A 23,491-nucleotide genomic window follows, 5' to 3' on the forward strand; every position below is an offset into this window, starting at 1 on the left:
CCAAGCTAAGTGCATACTAGACCTTAAACTCAACTGTAGATATGCAATTGCGTAGCTGGAATTGACTTATTGAACATTGACTTCCCTGGCTGTCTTCACTGAGGGAGTTCAATGGGAGAAACTCTCCCATCAATGACTCTTAATCCTTGCAAGATTGAGGTTTACAGGGGTCAACCGTTGATCTCTGATAGTTCGATTCTGTGCATCCCCACTAAACACATGAAATTGAACCACAGAAGATCAACCCTGACACAGTCTATCTCACAGATATTGTAGATGTACCTCTAGTCTTGTACTCAGAAATGGCAAATAACTGGGGCGGAAACGTTTAACAAACAAATCCAAATCCCAAAAGCTAGAACTCAGGACAGAAAAAAATTGCTAAAGTTTGGCAAAATTATGTGCAACTGAAAACAGAGCTTTAAAATTGGATGTGGCAGATAACTTTAATAGCAGACAATGTCATTAGCCCAAATAAACAAATTATTTTCAAATATTTGAAGTAAGTATGCTTACACATTAGTATTTAATATTAACAAAGACTTCCTTATAATGACAGGAAGTTCTACCTTTAATCCTCCAATAAACAATTATATAGTCTCCATAATGTCAACCTACAATTAAATTGATATTTTCCAGCAAGTCCACCAAGAACATCTGCAGGAAGATTTGATTGATCTTCTTGGCACATAATGTGGCAAACTCTAGTGATTAGTTTTAAATGGCCTTCCATTCCCTAAACTTCATGTTGCTGACCTTCCCAGATTGTCCTGGAATCTCCTAGAACTGACCTTGATCTCCCTTACTGAAGTCAATCCAGGAAATTTTGAGCTGCTAAAAGTCTGGTGATGCAGAAGGGCTAAGGCAGGCTGTCCACAGGCCCTGTCTAAATACAATTCCTAGCATTCAGTTTGCTGTCCCTACCATGAGTGCTGGGTCTGTATCTCCCACTGGTGAGCCTTGAGCTGTGGGGCTGGGTTCCTTCAATCAATGGAAGCACATATAACTCCAGTCTCTCTGCCTAGAAATCAGAGAAGTCAGTCACTTTTGGGAGCCACCCAAGGTAAGTGACATGTAGACAACTTTGCATCCTTCATCCCCTCACACATCCAATCACTTACTCCAGTCTTGAACTCCTGTCTGAACTCAAGCTCCCTCCCAGAACCCATACCCCACACTGCCTCCTGCATCCCAATCCCCATCCGCCAGTTCAGCCTACAGCACCCCCACTCCAAACCCCTCAGCCCCACCTCCCCACCCAAAGCCTGCACAACAATTCCCTGTCCCAGGAATGGTGGAATGGAGACGTGGGGACTTGGAGATAGGCGGGGCAGGGCAATGGCCTTGGGGAAGTATTGGGGTAAAGGGCAGGTCAAGGATGTTTGAATTTGAGCAGTTAAACAGTTAGTGCCCTAAACTATGTACCTACCTTCTTAAAAAGACACACACACAACCCGATCACTTGTCTCACCCCATCAGCCTTTTTAGCTAATCATCCAGTTTTTGTTCCCATCTGTTAAGCAAAGAGATTCTTTAACCAATGATCCAGTCACACAGATAGTACGAAAGAGTGTATTAATGGAGCACCAGGAAAAAACTCTACAAAGAATGTTTTCTCCAAAGGCTGATTAGCATATGATCCTATATATACTGGTTATATATGTAGCTATCATATTATTATAATACTTTACACATATCATTAGCATATCATTATTATGCCAGTTCCAGCTAGTCTAGTCAGTCAGTTCTTTGTTTAACAAGAGACAGACCTTGTGAAGAGAGATGGAGCAAGGGTATGGGGGGAGCAAAGCCGCTGGGGGAGACAAAGAGAGAACAGATCAGGGGCATGGGGGCTGGGCAAAAACAATTCTTGTGGTGTAATTCATGGTTTAAATCACTTAGAAAAGTTTCAAGAGTTCTCAGGGTCTTTTGGCTGCAGCCAGGACTCCTGTCTCAGGCCGACAATTCATCTTGGGGTCCCATATGGTAATGTGCAGGCTTTATCCTAGAGCGGGCGTGTCCAACCCACAGCCCTCAGGCCACATGCAGCCCTGGACAGCTAGTAATGAGGCCCCACAAGATCGTAAACTTTTAACATTATTATGTGATTTATATACATTAACTATATTATATATTTTATATGCGGCCCAAGACAATTCCTCTTCACCCAAAGCGGCCCAGGCAAGCCAAAAGGTTGGACACCCATGTCCTAGAGCATCCCTAGTAGCTCACTGACATCAACTTTTCAAACTCCCTGTTTTTCCCTCTGTCTACTATTATTGCATTTCCCTACTCTTACTTTGGTTACGAGTGGAATTTCGTCCTCTGTGGTGCTTCCTATTAATCCAAAGATACACTCTTGACTAGCATGTCAGTAAGGCGCAAACAGAAAGTGAGATCCTGCTGCACATTGGAGAGGAACAGCAGCTGGGAAATAGCACAGTATGATCTTCAAAAAAATTGAGTTCAAGGAAGCAAGGAGTGCAAAGGGAGGGCTGTCTGGAGAAGGGAAAATGTCCAGACTGAGGATAGCTTACACCTAAGCTGTGTCTACATTTGCATTCCTTTTTCGAAATATGCATGCAAATGAAGGAAATTGAAAATGAAATGAGGTACTGATTTACATATTGAGTCCCTCTTTGGCATAGGTTCCTTTTGAAAGAGCTTCTCTCAAAAAAAAATTAACAAACAGTGTAGACAGGACTCTTTTGAAAATAAACCCCCTCTTTAAAAGAACCCATTTTTCATGAAACAAAATAGGAAGAAGGGTTCTTTTGAAGATAGGTTTACTTTCGAAAGACTCCCATCTACACTGCTTTTTTCCTTATAAAGAAGGTCTTTTGAAAGGAGAATATGCAAATGATGCACCAGATATGTAAATCAGAGACTCAATTACATTTTCAATTTCCTTCATTTGCATGTCTCTTTCAAAAGAGGAATGCAAGTGTAGACACAGCTTTTGTCCTTTTGGAAGGGGATCTGGGCTCAGTTTGACGGACATCAGTTATTAGGAAAGTGACATAAATATTGGTAAGTAGTTAGAAGACGAAGGACATGGGGTGCTGGTAGAAAAGAATAGGAAAAACAGAGTGGCCATTCTACACAAATTTTTGAGAAGATGGGGCCTCCAGAAGAAGGACTTCCTTCCGGAAGACCCCCAGGGGCCGCACTTCTAAACGGCGTTTTGGAGTCCGGCAGAACGGTCTTCCAGACTCCAAATCATGTGACCTTATGCTAATGAGATGTGGGGAATTTGCATCCATGCCTCTTTAGCATATCTTGGGTTGTGTATTAGCATGCCACTTTCAAAGAAAGTGAGTATAGGAGACAAAACCTGAAATCCTCACTCAGCTGTGTTTAACTGAACTTTCATATGAGAAAACAGAACAGAGTATCAAGCAGCATCAATTTAACCCCATATTCAGAAATGGAGAAGAATGAAATGTGTCCCGTAACACAAAAAACACTGCTTTCTTCATGTCACTGTGAAAACAGAACAAGATGTTGCATACACTAAATCTGGTAGTGAATAACCTAATACTTGCCTGAACATATTGACTAAAAGATCTTCTTGACAATAAATAAAATAGATTTATGCTTCTTGAAATTCAGGACAAGAAGTAGGTTTAAGAAACCTGTGAAATTAACTGTATTTAATACTGTTTCTGTGGCTGAAAGCATACGGATTGATAGCTCCCTGATTTTTTTTCCAACAGTTTAAAGACCTCATTCTCCCAAAATGGGCTTATAAGCTTAAGTGAAATTATTTTTTTCCCACTATGGCAGAGACCCAACAAATTTTACATCTGATTCGTGATAAAAACTCAAAATATAATTCACCCACAAACCACATTTCAAACAGTGCTAACCTCATTAGTGCCAGTGCAGACAACCTAAGAACCAAGGTATTTTCAATATGCATTTTTTTCAGTACATTTTACACAAACTGATTTTTGGCTAGAGTTAATGCATGTTGGTAGCTTAAATATCTCAATACCACATTTCTGAACTGCTTCTTCTATGTTATCAGGATGAAGTGTAGGTTTCACTGCAGTCACATGAAGAATTCTAAACTTACTGATTCATATGGTTCAATAGCAGGGCCAACTGAGTCTGCTAATAGAAGGAAGATTAGTCATATAACAAAAGATGTTGATAAAATTATATGCACTGTGTGTAAAGGGTATTTGAAAACAACAACCACCAACAACAACAAAAACAAAACTGCTTGAATTTTGTGGCTAAGCCACTTTAAGTCACTGATCACCTGTTCCTATCTCAAACACTCAGGTACTCAGTCTTCATATGTGATGAGTGTATTCAGGCTGAATGATCATGGAGATGTTTCTTCAGGAGGTTGTGTAACACCTTATCAGAATTCAACAATGCCCACATTTCCTGATGAAGGTAGATTTAGGACAGTCATTTTAAACTATGCATGTACCTCCACACCAGTGATGTCCAAATTGAGGACTGTAGGGCAGCTATGTTAAAAATAACACGAAGTCCTGTGGCACCTAAAAGGCTAACAAATTCATTACAGCTTCAGCTTTTGTAAGCTGTAGTCCACAAAAGCTTATGCCCTAATACATTTGTTAGTCTTTAAGGTGCCACCTAACACCTCACTGTTTTTGCTGAAACCAACTGTGTTAAAAAGATTGTGTATTTTGTTTTTAATTTGTATTCTGTACTGTTCTCTGTGTTCTTTAAAATTATTATTGACTGAAAGTATTTTAAATCAGACCTGTCACTAAGAGGAGAGTCACTGTTGCCCTTTCCCTGCTGCAGCTTCTTAAAATTCCCACTTTAGCTACAATCGAAGACAAAGGAATAGCAATATCCTTGGTTTCTCCATTGACAGCTCTTCTATTTGACTGTGGAAGCCTCACGGAGAAGGAGAAGAAAAGAAGTAGGAATAGATGGGAGAATACTCCTGTCTGAATGTAAGGTCTGGGACAGGAAGGGAAGGGAAGGGATACTTCCCCATCCCCATGCAGTCACAGAGAGCAGTCTATGAAAGGAAGAGGTGGAACCACTGTAGTACCAGTTACAGATATCCGAGCCAAGTCTTTTTTTTAGATTTGTTTGTTATGGTTTTTTGTTCATTTTTTTGCACCTAGAAAACTTTAATTCAGCCTCCTTTTTGATCCTATTCTGATTTGATGGAGCATTTACTTTATTACTTTGAGGATCATTATGCTGTACCTGAGGTGAGGAAACTTTTTTATGTTGGGCCCCACTTTTCAGCCCCTCAATTAGGAGGGCCAACCCACCTGTCTAACGTAATCCAAACCAAAGGAAATCCCAGGATGTGTAAGAAAATAAGCATTATAGAAAGTTAAGAAAACCCTTATTTTGGTATATATATATAATTGTGAACACCCACAAAAAAGCAATAACATGTTTCAATATTTTAATGAGATGGGTGAGCCTGAGATCCAGAAGCTGATCATGCTGTGGCCCCTTATGCAATTTTACATTCCTCAAGGGGGCCAACCCCCACCATTTTCCTGACCCCTGCTGTTGATTACCAGTGCAATTTCAGATAATGAGGTATGGTCCAAAGACATGATACAATTATGAGGAAAGTTTTAGTTCTATCACGTTTTTTTATGAAAACACAACAGCAGTCATATACCACTTTAAAGACTAACAAAATAATTTATTAGGTGATGAGCTTTCGTGGAACATACCCACTTCTTCAGCTCTGTAGCCTTTCCAGAGCAGACTCAATGTATAAAGCACAGAGGTCCAAAAATGGTTATCAAGGTAGGCAAATCAGATAGAAGAGCAGAGCTGGGTGTGGGGAGGTGGGGAAGTAAGTGTTAGGTCAGGCAACAAAGTATGCAAAAGAGTCCTTATAATGGAACAAGTAATTGCTGTCCCTCTTCAAACCACGCGTTAATGTGTTGAAGTTGAACATAAATGTTAATGCTGAACATTTTCTCTGTAGACGGTTGTTTAAATTTCTTTTCTCCAGAGCACAGACTCTCAGGTCTTTAACAGAATGGCCCACTCCACTAAAGTGCTGGCTGACAGGTGAGTGTATTTAGAGATTTTTTTGATGTTTGTGCTATGTCCATTCATTCTCTGGTGAAGAGTGTTTGCAGTTTGCTCAATATTCAAAGTGTGTGGGTATACATGCCATCATGTGCCAGCAATGCCCACAACCCTTTCCCCTTCAGACTAAGGAGACAGTTTTGGGCTGCAAGGGTCATTTCAATGGCAAAGACTCTTTGAAGGGGAGGCAGTTCCCTTTCTTCCCTTTATATAGTGAAAACAATTCCTGCCTCACTTCCACAACAAAGGTGCCAAAAGCAAAGAAACATAAAATAGAGATGACTAACTATCTTATCAACCACTGGAAGTATGATTTTTCCCCCCAGGTATCAGCACAAAGTTACCCAGCACAGGTTTCTCTGTAGTTATGATACACTGTAAAAAATCACTATTCAATGTCACTTCTATGTCATCAGTCACATGTCAGCTTTATTTATCCCAATGCCATAAATCACCGTTCTATTAAGGAACTGAACACATCAGAGGGCAGTTTTGCAGCTGTGTGAGATCATTCAGCACAATTGTGCTGATCATCTTTGAAAAGTGATTTTTAATTTCAAGATTGTTTTTATTTATTCGTTTGTGTTCATCTGTACACTTAACCAGGTTCATTACACAAGAGCACCAACCCAACTATTGTTGAGGGTTCTTCACAAAATATGAACTGCTTGTATCATTCATTAACATGTCCCCCAAATTCTGTCTATAGCAAAGTTTATCTTGAAAAGACAATATGTATTCCCTTCTCCACAACCTATATCTTCAGTTTTACAGACGACCCTCCCTGACAGATTGCAATTTGTAAACACTAGGTGGCTCATCCTTGGCTGCTGGCAAGATAAGTTTTCCCCTTCCCTCTCTCAAGTTATTTGTCATGGTTAAAGGACAGGCTACCAGATTTAATGCTAATACAGGAGAATTCTGAGAAGATGATAGCGATTGTCTGAGCAATAATTTCATTTCCATTTATTGATGAAACACTAATTTGGCTTCTGGTCCCAATATACAGTTAGTCAAGCAAACCACAGTTTTGGTACGCTGGATTACTTGATTGGCAATTAACTTCTAGTGGTCCTCCCATAGCCTTTATGTTTCACCTGTCCATCCCTTTTTCTTTTCATTGTTTTTCATTTGCTCTTCTTTACCTTTTTTCCTCCTGATATCTTTTGCCAGTCACATAGTGTAAATTGTTGAAGATTGAGAGCGCTAGCTGATTATCATCTTAAAAAAGTCAGTAGTTATCTAATTATCCTATCTTGGCATCTAAGATCCTGCCAGGTTTTCCTACATTAACAAAATGAAACAATCAGATAGTTGCTAGTAAATATTGACTTTCTATGGTGACCATGTAGCTTGCATCCACATCGGCAGTTATCCTGCTAATGGAAATACCCAGGAAAGACATCAGACATTGAATATCTGCTTTGGCCAAGAGGGGAAACACAGCTATTGAAAAATTGTACTGTAAATGGTTACATTCATTTCAGGGTCACCATCTTGCAGTCAGACATATTTCAGCAGCTGTCTTGCAACACAAAGCTTCCTTCTTTCACTGAGGTGTTCTCCAACCCTACAACTTAGCCCTGTGGTCAGATCACACTTTAGTCCTCTCATCCCAGAGTAATGAAGTTCTATGAATTTAAAGCAGGCCTTCCGTCTGTCCCTGAGCTCCATGGTCCTTCCATTCTTTACTGCAGGGTTTATAGCTCACTTTCTTGTATCTGACAGCCAAGGTCTACTTTGTTGGGTTCCTTGTTGACTCCCTAGATCATTTCCTACCTTGTCTCTTCTATCCCCCAAAAAATTATTGTAAACCTTTTCCATCAACCTCTTTCTGCTGCTTTCTCTCCTGCCTTGATAATAACACCCAGCCACTTTGTAGCTAGGCTGTATCATTAAGCAAGCTTCACTTTATCCCTCAGGCATATGCTGCCAGGTATGACTTTTCAGGGCCATATGAACCTCTTTAGAGCTTGTGTATTGTACATACCCCATAACAAGGACTTAGACACTTCTCACACTTTTGAAAAAGTATTCTGTAGCTGTACAGTGAGGAGAGAGGAACACAAGTGAGAGGAAGATGCCTGCCCCACTTATGTCAGCTGTGCAGAGCTCTGGCAGAGTTACTGTCCCTGGTTTAAGGGAGCATAGGGACTCCATCATCCTCATGCACTAGGTTTGGCCAGTACCCCCAGAGAAAGAGGGGGAGAGAGAGAGATTGCACCTGCTTTCTCCACTTTTGTACTCATCAGTTTCAAACAAAAATGAACTCCTTCCCTCTCAACAGATGAGAAAGAAGAAACAGTTTTGAAATAATTCTATATGAACAAAAATTGTTACAGGATAGTAAGAGTTATTTAAGGGAGTTTATGACCATGGCAAGACAAATCCATTAAGTCTAATGAGTATGTCTTTACATCCTCTGCATATTTGGAGATCAGAGACAAGCAGAATCCATACTAAAAGACAATAATTTGAATTGGTTAGCATCTTTCAACCTCTGAAGATTCATTTCATGTTTCATAGCTTGATGTATCCCAGGTACAATTCTTAATTAACTTGAAAATCAGATGTGTCAACACCATGGACCTGATCCATCTTCCATTGAAATTAGCAGGGTTGCATGGTGCCCCATATGCTAGCAAATTACACAGACCAAATGCCTACCTGAATTTGTCAAATTTAATTTAAAATTGCTATCTGAAATTTGGTGCAAAACTAGCTAGTACTAGCAAAATGTCAGAACTCATTCTTTTAAAAAAGACCAAGATACTGGTACCTATGACAATGTCAAATTCAGATCTAGCTAAGTGTGGAATCACTCATTCACAAAGGCATATGCATGATCTAAGACACACTGCATCCCCAGAGATTACCCATTGCTGTGGCGATAAGACTCATGGAACAATAGTGGAGGTACTTGTCAGGGATTTTTTTATCCTTAGGACATTATCGCCCCTGTGTGTCAGGGGAAACAAGCCTCTGGCGCTGTAAAATCAATGCAGGTACATGGAAAATCTAAAGTCTCATAGGCTGCCATTTAGCAGCCCCCATCAACGGTCACTCTGAGGCAGTTGGTTTCCCTGGTAACCTGAACTCATGAATGATTCATGAAGCCAGGTTTAAAATGGAGTCCTCCGATTGGCCGAGGGTGAAGGGTTTCCAGAACCTTCAGCTTAAAGGAGGACCTGTTTGAAAACCTTGGCATAGAATCATGGATATTATAATGAGATCATGAATAATCATGAGAACTTTCTATAAATTCTGAGCAGTCAGGTCAGTTGCTGGCCCTTGGGTGCTGGGACAAGGATTCTGCAGACCCTACACGGGAGAGCGCTGGCTACAAAGCGTCCGCTGTTCCCGAGGCCAGCTCAATAAGAGCAAAGAACTGAGATCACAGCAGTGCCTGCCTTTGGGCAGCGCTGAATCCACCACAGCTGCAGCTCGCCTCAGGGGCAGCTGGTCAGCTGAGAAGCGGCGCCTTCGCTCCAGCAACTCACTGTACCCAAGCACCCCGCTTGCGTCTAGGAGCACCAAGTGGGCTTTACGGCATACTCACTGGGTGGCGAACTGGCCCAGGGCCTCGGCCCTGGGTACTGTGTACCCGGTGAGGAAACTGGAAGCCCACCAACCCCATTTCATTGCTGCTGCTCCTTTGACCACTCCATTGCCTACATCCTGTTGTGGTGCTGAGACAACTCACTCAGACTAGACAACCTACCCGAATTGGACTACTAAGTGGACTGGACGTCATCATTGAGACACTTAACTTTACTAGGCCCGTGGCAGAGCCCGAGGCCTCATTCATCACTGAACTAGACATACGTACACTTTATTTAAAGACATTTTAACATTTCTGTGGGTACCAGGACCCCTAGTAGGGGAACGGGGGGTCGCGACCTCCATTGTGCCGTCTTTTGGCAGGGGGAGGGCAGAGCCTGGGGGCCTGACCCCTTAGGGCCGGGCCTAAAAAGCCCACTGTAAATTAGACACACGATTAAATTTGATGGTTATAGTCAGTTATAATTGTAGCATTCATAGATAGATAAATACACTTATAAGATAAGGTAATTAGTTTAGTGCCATAAGGCCTCACTACTACTACCCTATTCCCTTTTTTCTTACTCTCATATTTTTCTCCCGAGTGGGTCAGAGACCCCAGGAAAGGGCTGGGGTTAAAAGAGGGCTGACTTCAGCTAAGACACGGCAGTCCCCACCACCTGCTGCTTGGGCTGGGTGTAGCGCCCCGGCCCAGATCCCTTTACCTTCCCTCCTCCCTTTATCTGCTAACCAGATTTTTTCCTTTCCGGTAAAATAAAAATAAGTGTACAGGAGAGCGTCATGAAGTATAATTTAATAATTGTAAGTTAGAGTATAGTTATAGTCAATATAGTAATTAATATGAGTGAATCAATGTGCATGTTTTATTGTTGTTGCTGTGTGTTTGCCTGTTGTCTTTTTTGTCAATAAATTATTTATTAGTAGTACCCTTTATTCTGTGCCTGGGTCTCTCTCCTGCTGTCCGGACCTCTACCTGCCAGGGAAATAGAGTGTAAACCTCAGCACTTATATTGTTCCAGGAGTGACTGCGTTCTTCCCTTGCCTGGGGGTTGGTGGGATTGTCCCTCCCGAGGACCTTGGGTTCTGACGCCAGCTCACCCGCATTAATTTGGCCATCTCTGACGGGGAGTAACCACTGGGCATTGTCAGTACTCACAAATCTGATAATAGCTTGGCAGCTACAAAGCTCAGATATGGTGCTAGAATATTGTACTCAACACAAGTAAAAGAGCAATACAAGCACCTGATTATTCTGACCTACTCTGAATTAGATTTGGACACCTTTATCACACAGATTAGCACCTTATTGGGAAATTTCAGTGGGGACACTCTTGAAGTAACATATTATTCTTTGTGAGTAAGGGTATGAGAATATGGACCATGCTGTAGTACCTTACTCTTCAAGTAATTCTGTTGATTTCATTGGGAGCTTTCACAGAATATAGACCATCACTCATAGGTGCTAATTCCCTTTCACCACAGAGAGCTTCTTGAAACCAATGAATCAGCTGTTTCCCATATTCTGCTATTGTTGGGAAGGTGAGGGAGAAGCTGGTTTCCTCCAGTCGGCAAGAGGCACAGGGCATAGGAGGCAGGGGCTGGAGGTTGGTACTGGTGGATGCTCAGAACCCATGGAGTTGACATCTATGCCATCAGTGCAGGAAAGGGTGTTAGAACAAGGTCCAAGTTGTGAATGCAGGGATTTAGGTTTACTTGAGGGTAATAATGTTATTTATCCCTCAGCAAAATATAAAGTAACACATATAAATATTTCCATATTTTATTTCTGTACTGAGTCTTCTGAGTACAGTAAAGGAAGAAGAGTCTCTTTTTTGGTTTCATGCTTTTTTGGATCTTGCTCTCTTATCCAAAAAGTCCCAATTTAATGACACCAATTGACTCTCTGGTTTAGTAACTTTGACTTCAAAAAAGTTCCACCAGGAATAGATTGGATCTCAGATATTTGTCTTACCTCCCTTGCAAATTAAGCCAATAATTTTTCCGTCCAAGTATATAAAATGTTATAAATGAAACACTATTGTAAGACCGATCTTCTCACATCAGGGATTTGTGCACTTAATTCTATACAACAGTGAGTACTTGAGACTAATGGTGTGATCATGACATTGTTTCTGTTAATACTATTTATGGCTTTGAAATCAAGTTTCTTTTTAACATACTTTAATTAGTCAGATGTTTATGTCTTCTTAAAAATCAGTTAGGAAACGAACACAAAACTCTTCATAATAAAAGAGCAACATAAGCTTCTCTGATGTGGAGGTCTGACTCAGTGTGACAGGTATTACCTTTCAGAGAAAGCAGAATTTACCTTTTGTAAAATCAAACACAACCTGTCTCTAATCAGCAGGCTGTATTGATTTTTAACTTTCTCTTATGTAGTTTTCTTCTTCGGAGGCCATGGCTTCGAACCTAAAAGATCTTCAAAGGTGTCTTTAAACCATTGCAGAAAAGTGATTCTTTCTCTGAAAAGTATTTGCATTAATTATGATTGAACTACACTATCTGGGTTTTTCTTCTTATATCTCAGGAACAGGTTAAGCTACGAGTTGTATGCTTTATCATGGGACTTGATGTACTTCTAAGTTAATAGGATGATATTAGGATGGTGTCTCAGCGTACCTCTGTCACTACCTGGTTTATTTTACTGCCTGGTCAGTTCATGTGGTCTCCTGGTCACAAACACACCTTTTATTATTTCCTTGCAAAGAGCAGGCGAAGGCTTCTGCTCATCCTTCACTGCTCAGCCCAGACTCAGCTTCTGACCTGCCCGTGCATCTTCTTCTTTCCATTTATATCCTGCAAATTACATTATTAGCACTGGCTAGGGCTACACTACAGCTGTCCTTTGAATGAAGTTCTTTCGGAAGATCTCTTCCAAAAAATCTTTCAAAACCTTGAGATCACATCCAAAAAATGGATAAAAAATTGATGTGCTCTTTTGATAGAGAGCAGCCACAACCTGGCCACTCCTTCGAAAGAATGGGCCAGGAAACACCACAGATTATAAAATCCGGTACCATGGAGGACTGCACTTTCAAAAAAAAGGTCTCTGGGGCATCTACACACTTTTTTTTCCCAAAAGAATCTTTTGGAAAAAGAAGGTTTTCCTCATCCAGGAGCAGAAGAGGGCCACTGAAAAAAGTGCCACTTCTAATTTAATATTGAAAGAACACATTTTGTGTGTAGAAGCTCCATAGGATTTTTCAAAAGAGTAGACATAGACTCCATGGTTACTACCCAGGTGCTCAGAAAGTGGTTAACTAATCACAGCAGAGCCTGTAATCTTCCTTATACTGCAACATCAGTGATCAGGGTGGACTACATATGGACTCCTTAGAAATACACATAAATACAGCAACTAACCACCATGTTTCCATTAGGGAATGCACTTAAAATGAAAGAAAGCAATCAGGAGCTTTCTGTCAGCAGTAAGCCATTCCAAACTACAAATTAAATTCCAAGCTTTTTCAGTGGCTTTTTTCAGTTCCTAGGAACCATTTCAATAGTAAAATCTATGCCAAAAACACAGTGTCAGATTAGTCACCGGACAAAAAGAGCCCGTTCCCAGGAGCTCCAGCCATTTGGGGGACTCTGTAAAAATAGGCACCCATCCCCAAGTCCTGCTCAGTTCTTCTGCTGGTGAGCAGGGTCCTTGGAGGAACGGCACTTGGGCAAAACAGGGCAAACCCTACGCACTGACCATTCTCCACATCAGGAGCTGGGGGACTCCAGGCAGAAGGTGTGAATATAGGCCCCCTTTTTTTCTGGTTTAGGCCGCACAAGATTGTAATTTTCTTAGGCTTAAACCAAAGGAAGAAATAAAATGAATCACTATTTGTGGAACAATATTTAATATAATTAGTAAAAGAAATCTGAAGGTTAGAAAACCCCCTCTGCCAACACATCACTTTTTCCTCATGGAATGATGATGACTGGGATATTGGCAGAAGGCTCCCAGAGGGGCAGATTTCTCTTGGGAGACCTCCAGACTCCCGCCAGAAGCCTGTAATCTAGATATAGCCTCTATGTACAGATGTACAGACACACACACCAACATGTACAGACACAACTCTCACATGCATATGTTATGGTAAGTTCTGTGTTTAGTGGTATGGAACGTTTCTAGTGTTTACATGCACAGTGATATGACCGGCCTTCTTTACAGCCAGGTGTTCAAGCTGGGAGACATAGTCATTATTTTACTCTATTGTAGCTTGTGCATTCAGGCTGCTTCCATATGCTGCTATCTGTATCTTGCTAACATTCCCAAAATTTAACTAGAATTGATTGCAAAGTAGAATTTCTCTCTCATAGAAAGTGTGCTGTTGTTTAATGAGGTCATGTGATTAACTAAACAAATATTGTGATTAATCGAATGTTAAACAATAGAATAAAATTAAAACATTAAATATGTTGGATATTTTCTATACTTTTCAAAACATTGCTTTCTATTATAGCACAGAATAAAAAAAGTGGACAGTGCTCATTTAATATTTTGATTCCAAATATTTGCACTGTAAAAATGATAAAAAAGAAATGGTATCTTTCAGTTCACCTCATACTTGTAGAGTTTTTTATTCTTATGTAACAGATACAAAACAATGTAAATCTTTTTAACCTATAAATCCATGGGGTCTTACTTTTATTTAAGCACTTACATAGTTTTTTTTATTTAAAAACATGGTAGAACACAGTAAGCAGAGCCTGGTGTTGAGTGCAGTTTGTAGCTTCCTGTAATCTAAAACCTTATCTTTCAGAACAGAGGATCTAAACAGATCTAAACAGACCCATCTCATATATCAACAAGTTATGGCATACTTTAACTCAACATTATCTCAAAGAAATACAGGTAACAGAATCAGGAAAATAGGTGGTGGTATTCTCAGTGAGGACAGATGACCTAACAAGGAACAATGATCTCAAGTTGTCATGGGGGAGGCCTATGTTGGATATTAGGAACAGCTGTTTAACTAAAAGAGTGGTGAAACTCTGGAATGGGTTACCCAGGGAGGTGGTAGACTCTCCTTCCCTAGAGGTCTTGACAAAGACCTGGCTGAGATGATTTATTTGGAATTGGTCCTGCCCCTTCAGCAGGGTGTTGGACTTGATGACCTCCTCAGGTCTCTTCCAACTCAATGATTCTAGGTGAGGATTCAATAACCTACCTGGAATATGTGTAGTTCATCTCCCTCATTTAACCTGAGAATACTGTAAAGAGTTACTAATCTTTGAGACAGTCAGCACACATCCTTCAATGCAACTTAAGACCATTGTTCCTTAATTTGTTATCTGCCACCACTCAGAATAGCTGTATCTTCTCTGGAACTACCTTTAACTAGTCAGTGACTGCTATCAAATCCCACCTCTCTCTACTCTATACTAAATAACCCCAGATCCTCAGTCTCTCATCATAAGTCATGTGCTCCATCTGCCTGACCATTTTTGTTTTCCTCTGCTGGACTCTCCCCAGTTTCTCTCCATACTTTCTGTAATGGGTCCAGTACACTAGCTGTGGCCTCCACAGCGCAAAAAGAAGAGAATAATCACTTCCCTTTGTGTGCTGTGAAGGCTTCTACTAATGCAGCACAATATGCCATTATCTTTCTTGGCAACAAGGGCACACTGTTGACTCAGATCAGCTTCCTGTGTACTGTAGTCCCCAGGTCCTTTTCTGCACAACTACCGCCTAGCCAGTTGATCCCAACCTGTAGCAGTGCTTGGGATTCTTCTATCCTAAGTATAAGGCTTTCCTCTTGTCCTTGTTGAATCTCATCAGATTTCTTTTGGCCCAATCCTCCAATTTGTCTAGGTCACTCTGGACCTTATCTCTACCCTCCAGTCTATCTACTTCTCCTCCCCTGTTAGTATCATCTGTACAATCCAGCCCATCATCCAGATCATTAATGAAGACAATGACCAAAATTGGCCCCAGAAACAACCCCTGGGGCACTCCATTTGGTATTGGCTGCCAACTAGACTCTGAGCCATCTATCTCTTTTTAACCATTCACCCAATTCTTCCTATCAGTTTCCCAGGATTCTTGAGTTTCTATACAGGCACCTAAGATAACTAGCCAATCACCCTTCTTTCTCATGAATCAGGATGCCTCCCCTGTGAGATCCCCCTCCTTGTGTTTCTTCTGGTGTCTTACTTTTCCATTTTCTTCAGGGTTTAGGTCACTGTGACTTGGCGTCTGCCCCTCACTGTCCCTGCAAGGGTTAAAGCCACCCCTGGAAGAGGGCTGGGTGCTGAAGAGCAAGCAGATACAGAGCACAGCAAATAATTAGGGACCAGCTGAGATGTGTATAAAAGAGGCCTTAGGAGGAGAAGAAGAGTCTTGCTCTGGTAGAGGATGGACCTAGCTGCCAAGAAAGCTACAGAGGATTCCTAACACATAGCAGAGCTGGGAAAAAGGCAGGCAGAGCTGGGGGAGCTCTGGCCAGGCAAGGTTCCAGGCTGCAGGGCCTGAGACAAGGACTGAGGGTACAACGGCTCCAGGGAGACAGACCAGGTAACAAAAGGCAGTAAGTCCACAAATCCCTTGGAATTGTAAGTGGTCATTACAGACTGCAGTTTGCCCCCGAGGTAAGGGTCTAGATGATGATTGGCAATGGGTTACTGAGGCAAGGTGGGTATAGGGCCTTGGTACCTTGGGAGGGGAGGACCTCAAAGTATGGGGCACTGTGACTGGGCACTAGCCTGAGGGAAGGGTTCCATGGTCTGGGAGGGATATTGGTGCTGATGTAAGTGGAGAACAAAGTACAAACAGCTAACAGTGGATGAGACACCAGCCAGGACAGGGTACTCCAGATACTAAAGAGCTAATTCCTGAGTGACCAGGAAAGGTGTTAAGGTAATGGGTCATGCCAGTTCTATTTACCATCTCCAGAAAAAATAGCTTAAAGCCCCCTCACCAGATTAGAAAGCCTGCCTTTGAAGATGCTCTGCCTTCTCTTCAATAGGTTGATCCCATCTCTTCCTAATAATCCTTCTTCCTAGAACAATATCGTATGACTGAAGAATCCAAATCCCTGTCTCTGATAACACCTGTGCACCCAGTCATTTACCTCCATAACTTGATGGGCCCTAGCTGGGCCTCTTCCTTCAAAGGGAAGGATGGATGAGAAAATGACTTGTCCTTTTCACTCCTTTGTCCTTCTTATTAGTGCCATATAGCCTGCATTGACCTGCTGAGCATCATTTTTTAGCAGTGTCATGGAAAAGTAGGAAGGGATAATAGTCTGATGGCTTGATCTGTCTCAGCAGACACTCTGTCACATGCTGAATTCTAGCTCCTGCGAACAACACAGTTTTGAGTTACCTCATCTGGATGGTGGATGGATGACTTTTTACCCTCTTAGGAGGAAGTCCCTGACCACCACTATCCTATCTCCCCTTCTTGGGAGGGTGTTAGCCGGTGGCCGGGTAATGTGCGGTGAGGTACCAACTATGCCCTTGTTACCATCCGAGTCTTTAACTGCTGGAGCACTGGGCTCCTAGCACTCTCACCTATGGCCAGGCTGTTGTAACCAAACGGTTAAAGTTCTTTTGATTGTGCCGGCTGTGTTGCAGTGACAAAGATTAGCAGAAGTCAGGCTTAGATCTTAACTAGTTACAAGTTTATTAAGCTACAGTTATAAGCATGCGGTTACAAAAGGCTATTGTCTACTTCTTATATGCCAGCAGAGTACAGGTGTTAACAGGTTACGTTACAATCCAAGACAACGACATCTTAATACAACGACATCTATCTATACAGCTCTAATTCTTTAACTGTGTACACCAAAAGGAGACCTTAATGTGGGTACATCTTACCCTCCTTGTGTCTCTCAATACCAGCGTAGCCAAGCCAGGATCGGTCACTCAATTCTGCGGAAAGACTAATACGAGGTTGGGCGTCCCCAGTTGCGGACCTCGGGAGGCAATCACCTGACCCGACCAGCAGGTAGTTGGTGGGAATGCACTCAGAATCAGTGTGCTGCTGGGCCCATCTTTATACGCCCCCTGGGTCACGTACTCTCTTTCTTATCTATGGTGCCAGATCATACTGGTTTGTCTTTTGTGATGCCAGTTTTTACAAGGATAATTCTTACTTAATTTGCACCTGTAAGACAGGAGATAAGCAATTTGGGAGTACAGGACATTCTTTTACAAGGGCGGAGATTTCTCTTCTGGGATAACTGTGTGGGTGCATCACTCCATTAATGCCAGCCAAGGGCAGTTCTCTGAGGCCCTTTGTTAACGGTTAGCCTGTTAGCCCTCTATCTGTGTTTTCTGTTTCTCAGGGTCACGATAAGCCAGCACATCTGGGCCCCTTTAGGAAGGCATCAAAGACTGTGCTGTTTAACTGCTGTTCAGTGCCCTGTGTGCTCTGAGGCGCCTTAGAGGGGAGGCAAAAGCTGGTCTGTAGTGGGGAGATTTTATCTGGATACAGAGGGGTGGTCATGGAACTCCCCCACCCATAGGACAATACATCCCATGCTGTCCAGTTGATGGGGTCTTCTTCTGACCCCTTCTCTTAGACAATTCTTCCAAACTATTCTCCATCATAGTATCTGTGCAGATAGCCAGAAAATGGTTCCTTACCTCTGTCAGCATTGTGGTACACAGGTCCCTCTCTTTCTTCTTCTGGAGATAAGATGCTGCCAGTTTTCTTCCATGCTCTCCACTATCCTGTCTAATTCTTCAGCATGCTCCGACTTCAGTATGAGACACAGACATAAACAAAAATAATTATTTTTTTTATATTTGTCTTTATTTCATATGTCAATATTTCAGTTCTGCAATACTATTCACTTGAGCATTATGCTAGACATTGTTCCCTTTCAATTATTCAAATGAATAGCTCATTAACTACATATATAAAGGTACAACTTCTGGTCTTAAAGTTATAATTCAGATATTATATCTCATTATTACCTTTCTCCCCATCATCAACTATTTCCTGTCTGCAAAGTGTTTGAAAACTACGTTATATATAACAGATCTTTTCTAAAATTACAAAAGGTTCTGCAATCACTAATTCCCAGACTATGACATCCAGGTAGGCTACAAATGCTAGATTATATTGTAACTTTTTACAGGCATCGGCTTCTCCTCTACATCACAAAGAAGTGAAAATTCTCCTGTGAAGAAAGTCTTACTGTAACTTAAATCTATGTTATATATCACTGCTATAACAGTTACATCAAGATACAGGCTAAAAATGTTGTAACACTCATGTAGACAAAAATAATAATTATGTAAAAAGAGGTATATACAAATGTGTCTGCTGTTGGGTGCCAGGTGACGGGACTCTCTTGACGGACAGGTTATTAATATGGGTATTTAAATGAGTCCCTGAACAAGGAGATGCGCGAACCTCCTATGCACAGACCCCAGGACACAAACCAGAATCCTGCTGCAACCCCAAGACAGGAGAGTGCCAAATTGGTATGCACTGGTCCCCGCTAAGGCCTCATGGAAAGAAGTGGCTGGCAGAGACAACGAGACCAGGACAAGGGTTAAAGTTAAAACAAAGTAACTAAATTTTTTATTTGAGGAACACCATCAAATTTAAAATGTATCAACTCTTAAACAACTAACTTATAAACTTACAGTAAACATTATTTCCTTGTTGTCTTCTGCTAAATGGACTGAACTTTATTTAACCGGAAGGCAGAAAATTGGTTAGGAGAATAAATATAGGCAAGTATATTTAGGATTTGGGTTTTAAATCCCCGCTGTTCCCTTAGAAAGGAGGGGTGAGGTTGCTAATCTCACCCCCTACCGGGGGCAGGGTGCTAGCCTGCCCCAAAGGGTAAGGGCTAGGAGGCTGTCACGGTTGTCCCTCTTTTCTTTGGGGGGCCCCGACTATTCCAGTGGCCTAACTAGAGGGTACCTGGGAGGCAATAGGCTCTTCCTCAGGTCCCTTAGGGTGAACAGCAAATGGGGAGGCAGGGTGGCTATGCCTACACCTGCAATATATTTTATATCTATATATAGATGGGTTAGGTAAGAGGGGGAAGGAAGGTCGAGCCTTCACCTTATTCTTGGACAACAATCACACTAACTAGGAGCCTAATGAATACAAATAATACTAATTATTAAGGAAATGTATACCTAATAAACATTAACATAATTATTAATTAAATGTGCTTTTAAAATATCTGCAGTAATATCCCAGCCTGGGCTTTCAGGCCCGGCCTCAGGAGTCAGGCCCCCAGCTACTTCCCCTCCCCCATCAGGGAGGGTGAACAATGGAGGAGCAACCGCCCGCTCCCTCACAGAGGGTCCTGGTGCTCCAGGCTAGTGTCCCGTTCAGCGTTAAAGGGTAGAGTTTACGTGTTCTGAAGAAGAGATGTGTATTGTCAAATCTGGTATATGTGCCAAATCCAGGTGATTGTCCAGTCAGAAAGAAGCTGCTAGAGAGCGCAGACAAAATGGCGGCGAGAGCGGTGATGCCGCAGAAATGGCGACGACCTCAGGGTTCAGTGGCTGGGTACGCAGTACCCACTGCAAAACAGTGGGCCAGTTCGCCACCCAGCCACGTCTCCACTGAGGCCGCTTGCTGCTCCTGGCGGTGGTGAAGGGAAATGCTACTAGCGTGCGATGGCGTCGCGGTGACAGAGCGGCGCTGTGTGATTTCAGCTCTGCCCAGGTGAGATCAGCTCTGCTCTGATGAATCTTCGCAAAGCCTTCACCTGAGCGGCTAGCCTGAGTGCTGGTGGACGCCACAAGTGGCCAACACCTCCCTATAGAGGGCAACAGAGTCCTGTCTGTCCCCAAGGGTCGCAGAGCTGCTGGTGAGCCCTGCTTTTATGTGGTAAGTTCATGCATGATTCATGAGGTAATTATAATATGAAAGTTGTGAACACCTGTTCTCAGCCAGGTCCTCCGGGCTGTGGAAGTCTCCAGAAACTCCCACCTGTGCCCAGTCAGAAGCCTGGATTTCAAAACCATGATCATGAATTATTTATGCTGTCAGGTTACCGGGGAAACCAACTGACAAAAAGTGACCATTGGTGCTGCTGCTAAATGGCAGCCTGTGACACTTTGGATTTTTCATGTGCCTACACTGATTTTATATAGCCAAAGGCTTGTATTCCGTGGCCCACGGGGACGATTACGCCCAAGGGATGTTAAAAATCCCTGACACCAGGTGGCTTGGTCGCCAAGAGGCTAGATCGCCTTGTAGGCAGTCCAAAAGAAGGGGACTCTGAAGCCCTGGCCCAGGGACCCTGAACCACTCCCTTGTTACTTCTTAAGATTTGGGTGTGGCCCCAATAGTCCAGATTCCCCCTTATCTAGGGGTCTCTCAGGGGGGTCCCCCCCTTTTCCCAGGGAGGTAGGTTGGAGGCTAACGTGCTCCCATGGCTGCTCAGCACGCTGACTGTGGTTCCTCCTCTGAACCTCCTCCTGCCTCCCTGCCAGTCAGCCCCAAACTGAGCCGGGCTCCTTGCTTTTCTCCTTCCTCCAGGCCTGGCATTAGTCTCAAGTAAAATGGGATGGAGCTAGCTGGGCTCTTTAACCCTGGGATACTAGGCCCTCCTTCTTCTGCTCTCCTACAGTGTTATTATTTTAAACAGCTCATTCTCTAATATATTTATGTACTGAGTGTTTCAGGTTTAGTAGAAGCTCAAAATATCTTTTTGTAAGCCTGTGTTTGCCTACAGTAGGGCCATCAAAGTAATTCATGAGACAGGGACATTGAAATTACATAACCAAGCAAAGACCTTGACTTTGGGCTCAGTTCTCGGATGCCCAGAGTTCTTGAGTGCTAACAGGAGTTGGGGGTGTTCCACCATCCCCAGAACTGAGGCTAGGGTGTTTAGAGACTCTGCCAGCCTTCATTTATGATTTTTGCAAAAGCAGGACCTGGTAACAATTAATCTCTACCACCAAAGTTGAAGGTGGAGATTTCAAATAAACTTCATTTTTAATCCCTCGCTCTTATTGCTATCGATCTTTTGATCTGCTTTTTTGAGTGTGGATGTGATGTTTAAAACAAAGATTTTCTGGAAGATGCAGCCATAATGTACCATTTGGTGAATTCTCAAGGAACAAAAAAGAGATTCTGGATATTGAAAGCTGGGTGTTGAAGGTGAATATGCTGATATTCAATGGGGATAGTGATGGGAAGGAGGGGCCCAGAAAATGGTCACTTGGTATCAAGGTCTGGAAGCTCGAAGGAGCTACAAGGTTCCTTTCATTTATTATTGGCCCTCTAGAGCTCATCTGTAGGTATCCACGGCTAAGTCTGCATGACAGCCCTATTTCAAAATAAGATATTTTGATATCTTATCTTATTGAAATGGATATTTCAAAGTATGTGATTTCAAAATTACAGAACCACACACAAAGTGCATTTTGAAATAGCAGCCAGCTATTTCAAAATAGCATTTCCACGTCCACAGCAGCATTTCAAAATAGTGCCATTGGAGCCCTTTATGGCCTTTTTCAAAATAGGCATTGCTTCTCAGGGAACAAGATTTACCACAATTGAAATAACGCACCTGTTATTTCAAATTTATTTCAAAATGGCATGTACATCATTTAGACAATGTCAAATTTATTTTGAAATAACTGCTGTTATTTTGAGATAACTTGGCAGTGTACACACAGCCTATGAGACTAGTAGGCCAAAAAAATTAATTTCTAAGGAGTGTCTTATGTTGGAATATCTGAAAAAAACTAAACATTTTTGCCTTTTAGTTTTACCTTTTCTGTGAGAAAGCTTAAAACGGTTATCCTTTAAATTTTAAAGTGGAGAAAAACATTCAATTTCTTTAAGTTTGCATTTGACCACCCTGTACATAATTTTCCTTAAAACTCTTGTTAAGGGTTGTTATTTTAGTAAAGGCAATTCATCACTTTGAAACATACCTGGTTTCTGAAGCTTTGGACTTGAATCGATTATATTTTCCAAAATCCACTTCTCCGACTTGTTACATTTCTAAGGGTGATAAATGTTTTACAGTATGCATTATGGAGATTTTTGTCATTTGTTTATTCCAAAGACAGAATCGGTCCAAGAAGGTGGGTAGAAAGATTGCAGAGTCAGGCATGTGGTACTGCTTAGCACCTTCTAAATTCTGTCATGTGGTTTATAGAGTGCCCTCCCTACGCACACATTTTCACAAAGGGAACCACTATTGGAAGTCAAACCAAGAGATGTTATTGCTTAAATGACCATCAAAGGTGAACTAGTCTTCCACATTTGGGGGTAGAGAAGAAGCTATTCCAGGCTGGGGTTGTGCCCTTTTTCAAGAGCATGAGTGATATAACACAATTTTGTTGCCCTTGTTGCACCAAGGCAGAGAGAGGAATTTGCCTGCATTTCTGTCAGAGGATAATACTGCATGAGAACCACATTTCGTTTTATAAAGGAGGCCTAACAAAAGGATACAAGTGTTACTGGAAAATGTGACATTGAAATTGAGGGGAAAGCTGTATCAGTATCTATGATATCATTACATGAGTGCTATTAATTACCAATTAATATTCGACTGGTGTGCAAACCAATCTGGTTTGGCACAAAATAGCCATATTGGCAAGTTCACTTTACGACTTCTACGGTTTACATAAAGTTTCATGTTCACACTCCCACATATACTAATTTGGCACAAAACATGGACATTCTAGTTTTACTTTGCCAGCTCAATTTACCACAGTCTCTGCATCCCTGTGCTTGATAAAATCATTTTTAAAGATACCAGATGACCCACAGCCCCATCTGTCAGCTATATCTATTTGAGATTTGCCAGCCTACTCTATCAGATGGAATTTTGGTGGGTTGGTTGTTATGTCCATTGGTTACAAAAGTTGTTGTACTCAGAAATCAAAATGCACTAAAGTAATTTGCTCAGGT

This window comes from Carettochelys insculpta, chromosome 4, assembly GCF_033958435.1.
Source record: "Carettochelys insculpta isolate YL-2023 chromosome 4, ASM3395843v1, whole genome shotgun sequence".
Lineage (NCBI taxonomy): Eukaryota > Metazoa > Chordata > Testudines > Carettochelyidae > Carettochelys > Carettochelys insculpta.